This window comes from Triticum aestivum, chromosome 6D (assembly GCF_018294505.1).
Source record: "Triticum aestivum cultivar Chinese Spring chromosome 6D, IWGSC CS RefSeq v2.1, whole genome shotgun sequence".
NCBI classification, from domain to species: Eukaryota; Viridiplantae; Streptophyta; class Magnoliopsida; order Poales; family Poaceae; genus Triticum; species Triticum aestivum.
Window position 1 is genome coordinate 32619727 of NC_057811.1, and position 6000 is coordinate 32625726.

Consider the following 6000-nt stretch of genomic DNA (forward strand, 5'->3'; position numbering starts at 1 on the left):
AGCCGGTGAAGACGAGGATGTGTTACTGAAGTTCCTTCCTTTTGAGGGGAAGTACGTATCCGTTGGAGCGGTGTGGAGGCACAATGCTCCCCAAGAAGCTACTAGGGCCACCGTATTCTCCTCACGCCCTCACACAATACGAGATGCTGTGATTCCACTATTGGTGCCCTTGAAGGCGGCAACCGGACCTTTACAAACAAGGTTGAGGCTCTCTCCACAACTTAATTGGAGGCTCCCAACGAAACCCCGGAGCTTCACCACAATGGAATGTGGCTCCGAAGTGACCTCTTCCGTCTAGGGCGCCCAAGCACCCAAGAGTAACAAAATCCACACAAGAAAGTATGGGGGAATCAAATATCCTTTGGTGGAAGTGTAGATCTAGGTCTCCTCCTTCAATCCCTAGCAAATCAACGAGTTTGAGTGGCTAGAGAGAGAGATCGGGCAAGAGAGCTTTAATGGCAGTAATGGAGGAGAGAGAGAGGCAAGAGGTAGGTGGGAGGAAGGAGAAGCACCTCCTTAAATAGGCCCCCCAAGAACCAACCGTTATGTGCAGAAACGCAAGGAGCGGAACTTCCGGTGGCGCACCCGGTGGTACCGGTTTATCGGAACAAACCGGAACTACCGCACAACCACCGCTCAACTACCGGGCCACATACAGAAAGTAAACCCCTTAGCCCGGTAGTTGGAGCGGAGGTTGGACCGGAACTACCGCTGGGCAAGCAGTTCCTGGGCGGTGGGGTCCGAGGCGGTACTACCGCCCTGAACACCGGTAGTACCGGTTTATCAAGAAAAACCGAAACTACCGTTCCACCACCGGTCTACCACCGCACCCGGTACAGAAGGGAGTCACCCCTGAGCGGTACTAGGGGCGGTGGTAAGACCGGAACTACCGGCCAACGGTACAACCGCCAAGAGCAGGACTGCACAGAACAGAGGATGGGGAACCTCTCTCTCCTCGAACGGAGGGTATATGGTGGGTGCAGAGAATGTGTACGTGAAGGATTCACCCAATACCTTCCGATGTGGATTCCCTCTTAATAGTACGGATATCCTACGACCAAAGGAAATAAAAACGTCGGAAACTCCATCTTCGATCTTTTCCGCATAGAGGGAAAACCTAACCGTCTTGCGCCACACAAAGTGAGTTGGAAATATGCCCTAGAGGCAATAATAAAATGGTTATTATTGTATTTCCTTGTTCATGATAATTGTCTGTTGTTCATGCTATAATTGTATTAACTGGAAACTGTAATACATGTGTGAATGCATATACCACAACATGTCCCTAGTAAGCCTCTAGTTGACTAGCTCGTTGATCAATAGATGGTTATGGTTTCCTGACCATGGACATTGGATGCCATTGATAACGTGATCACATCATTAGGAGAATGATGTGATGGACAAGACTCAATCCTAAGCATAGCACAAGATCGTGTAGTTCATTTGCTAGAGCTTTTCTAATGTCAAGTATCTTATTTCCTTAGACCATGAGATTGTGCAACTCCCGGATACCGTAGGAATGCTTTGGGTGTACCAAACGTCACAACGTAACTGGGTGGCTATAAAGGTGCACTACAGGTATCTCCGAAAGTGTCTGTTGGGTTGGCACGAATCGAGACTGGGATTTGTCACTCCGTATGACGGAGAGGTATCTCTGGGCCCACTCGGTAATGCATCATCATAATGAGCTCAATGTGACTAAGGAGTTAGCCACGGGATCATGCGTTACGGTACGAGTAAAGTGACTTGCCGGTAACGAGATTGAACAAGGTATTGGGATACCGACGATCGAATCTCGGGCAAGTAACGTACCGATTGACAAAGGGAATTGTATACGGGATTGATTGAATCCTCGACATCGTGGTTCATCCGATGAGATCATCGTGGAACATGTGGGAGCCAACATGGGTATCCAGATCCCGCTGTTGGTTATTGACCGAAGAGTCGTCTCGGTCATGTCTGCATGTCTCCCGAACCCGTAGGGTCTACACACTTAAGGTTCGGTGACGCTAGAGTTGTAGAGATATTAGTATGCGGTTAACCGAAAGTTGTTCGGAGTCCCGGATGAGATCCCGGACGTCACGAGGAGTTCCGGAGGTAAAGATTTATATATGGGAAGTCCTATTTTGGCCACCGGAAAATGTTCGGAATTTTTCGGTATTGTACCAGGAAGGTTCTAGAAGGTTCCGAAGTGGGGCCCACCTGCATGGGGGGACCCACATGAACGTGGGTAGTGGGGGCAAGGCCCCACACCCCTGGTCAAGGCGCACTAAGATCCCACCTTAGAAGGAATAAGATCATATCCCGAAGGGATAAGATCAAGATCCTTAAAAAAGGGGGATAACAATCGGTGGGGAAGGGAAATGATGGGATTTCTTTCCCCCACCTTTGCCAACGCCCCAATGGACTTGGAGGGCAAGAAACCAGCCCCCTCCACCCCTATATATAGTGGGGAGGCGCATGGGAGCAGCACCCAAGCCCTGGCGCCTCCCTCCCTCCCGTGACACCTCTTCCTCCCCGCTTGCGCTTGGCGAAGCCCTGCCGGGATCCCGCTACTTCCACCACCATGCCGTCGTGCTTCTAGATCTCCATCAACTTCTCCTCCCCCCTTGCTGGATCAAGAAGGAGGAGACGTCCCCGCTCCGTACGTGTGTTGAACGCGGAGGTGCCGTCCGTTCGGCGCTAGGATCATCGGTGATTTGGATCACGACGAGTACGACTCCATCAACCCCGTTCTCTTGAACGCTTCCGCTCGCAATCTACAAGGGTATGTAGATGCACTCCCTTCCCCTCGTTGTTAGATTACTCCATAGATTGATCTTGGTGATGCGTAGAAAATTTTGAATTTATGCTACGTTCTCCAACAGTGGCATCATGAGCTAGGTCTATGCATAGTTTCTATGCACGAGTAGAACACAAAGCAGTTGTGGGCGTAGATGTTGCCAATTCTTCTTGCCGCTACTAGTCTTATCTTGTTTCGGCGGCATTGTGGGATGAAGCGGCCCGGACCGACCTTACACGTACGCTTACGTGAGACAGGTTCCACCGACTAACATGCACTAGTTGCATAAGGTGGCTAGCGGGTGTCTGTCTCTCCCACTTTAGTCGGAACGGATTCGATGAAAAGGGTCCTTATGAAGGGTAAATAGAAATTGGCATATCACGTTGTGGTTTTACGTAGGTAAGAAAACGTTCTTGATAGAAACCCATACAAGCCATGTAAAAACTTGCAACAACAATTAGAGGACGTCTAACTTGTTTTTGCAGCATGTGCTATGTGATGTGATATGGCCAGAAGATGTGATGAATGATATATGTGATGTATGAGATTGATCATATTCTTGTAATAGGAATCACGACTTGCATGTCGATGAGTATGACAACCGGCAGGAGCCATAGGAGTTGTCCTTATTTTTTGTATGACCTGCGTGTCATTGAATAACGCCATGTAAATTACTTTACTTTATTGCTAAGCGCGTTAGCCATAGAAGTAGAAGTAATCGTTGGCGTGACAACTTCATGAAGACACAATGATGGAGATCATGATGATGGAGATCATGGTGTCATGCCGGTGACAAAGATGATCATGGTGCCCCGAAGATGGAGATCAAAGGAGCAAAATGATATTGGCCATATCATGTCACTATTTGATTGCATGTGATGTTTATCATGTTATGCATCTTATTTGCTTAGAACGACGGTAGTAAGTAAGATGATCCCTCACTAAAATTTCAAGAGACGTGTTCCCTGTAACTGTACACCGTTGCAAAGGTTCGTTGTTTCGAAGCACCACGACGAGTACGACTCCATCAACCCCGTTCTCTTGAACGCTTCCGCTCGTGATCTACAAGGGTATGTAGATGCACTCCCCTCTCTCTCGTTGCTAAATGACTCCATAGATTGATCTTGGTGATACGTAGAAAATTTTAAATTTCTGCTACGTTCCCCAACAGTGGCATCATGAGCCAGGTTTATGCGTAGATTCTATGCACGAGTAGTACACAAAGTAGTTGTGGACGATGATTTGTTCAATTTGCTTACCGTTACTAGTCTTATATTGATTCGGCGGCATTGTGGGATAAAGCGGCCCGGACCGACCTTACACGTACTCTTACGTGAGACAGGTTCCACCGACTGAGATGCACTTGATGCATAAGGTGGCTAGCGGATGTCTGTCTCTCCCACTTTAGTCGGATCAGATTCGATGAAGAGGGTCCTTATGAAGGGTAAATAGCAATTGGCATATCACCGTTGTGGCTTTTGCGTAGGTAAGAAACGTTCTTGCTAGAAACCCATAGCAGCCACGTAAAACATGCAACAACAATTAGAGGACGTCTAACTTGTTTTTGCAGGATATGCTATGTGATGTGCTATGGCCATAAGGATGTGATGAATTATATATGTGATGTATGAGATTGGTCATGTTCTTGTAATAGGAATCACGACTTGCATGTCGATGAGTATGACAACCGGCAGGAGCCATAGGAGTTGTCTTAATTTATTGTATGACCTGCGTGTCATTGAAAAATGCCATGTAATTACTTTACTTTATTGCTAACCGTTAGCCATAGTAGTAGAAGTAATAGTTGGTGAGACAACTTCATGAAGACACGATGATGGAGATCATGGTGTCATGCCGGTGACGAAGGTGATCATGCCGCGCCTCGAAGATGGAGATCAAAGGCGCAAGATGATATTGGCCATATCATGTCACTTTATGATTTGCATGTGATGTTTGTCATGTTTACATCTTATTTGCTTAGAACAACGGTAGCATAAATAACATGATCCCTCACTAAAATTTCAAGAGACGTGTTCCCCCTAACTGTGCACCGTTGCGAAGGTTCGTTGTTTCGAAGCACCACGTGATGATCGGGTGTGATAGATTCTAACGTTCGCATACAACGGGTGTTGACGAGCCTAGCATGTACAGACATGGCCTCGGAACACATGCGAAACACTTAGGTTGACTTGACGAGCCTAGCATGTACAGACATGGCCTCGGAACACAAGAGACCGAAAGGTCGAAGGTGAGTCGTGTAGTAGATACGATCAACATGGAGATGTTCACCGATGATGACTAGTCCGTCTCACGTGATGATCGGACACGGCCTAGTCGATTCGGATCATGTATCACTTAGATGACTAGAGGGATGTCTATCTGAGTGGGAGTTCATTAAATAATCAGATGAACTTAATTATCATGAACATAGTCAAAAGGTCTTTGCAAATAATGTCGTAGCTTACGCTTTAGTTCTACTAAGATATGTTCCTAGAGAAAATTTAGTTGAAAGTTGATAGTAGCAATTATGCGGACTGGGTCCGTAAACTGAGGATTGTCCTCATTGCTGCACAGAAGGCTTATGTCCTTAATGCACCGCTCGGTGTGCTGAACCTCGAGCGTCGTCTGTAGATGTTACGAAACATCTGACATACACGTTTTGATGACTACGTGATAGTTCAGTGTGTGATGCTAACAGTTTAAAATTGTGGCACCAAAGACGGTTTTGAAACGTCGCAGAACATATGAGATGTTCCAAAGACTGAAATTGGGATTTCAGACTAATGCCCACGTCAAGAGGTATGAGACCTCTGACAAGTTTCTTAAGCCTGCAAACTAAGGGAGAAAAGCTCAATCATTGAGCATGTGCTCAGATTGTCTGAGTACTACAATCACTTGAATCGAGTGGGAGTTAATCTTCCAGATGAGATAGTGATGGTTCTCCATAGTCACTGCCACCAAGCTATTAGAGCGTCATGATGAACTATAACATATCAGGGATAGACATGATGATCCTTGAGCAACTCGCGATGTTTGACACCGCGAAAGTAGAAATCAAGAAGGAGCATCAATTGTTGATGGTTTGTAAAACCACTAGTTTCTAGAAGGGCAAGGGCAAGAAGGGATACTTCATGAAACGGCAAATCAGTTGCTACTCTAGTGAAGAAACCCAAGGTTGAACCCAAACCCGAGACTAAGTGCTTCTGAAATGAGGGGAA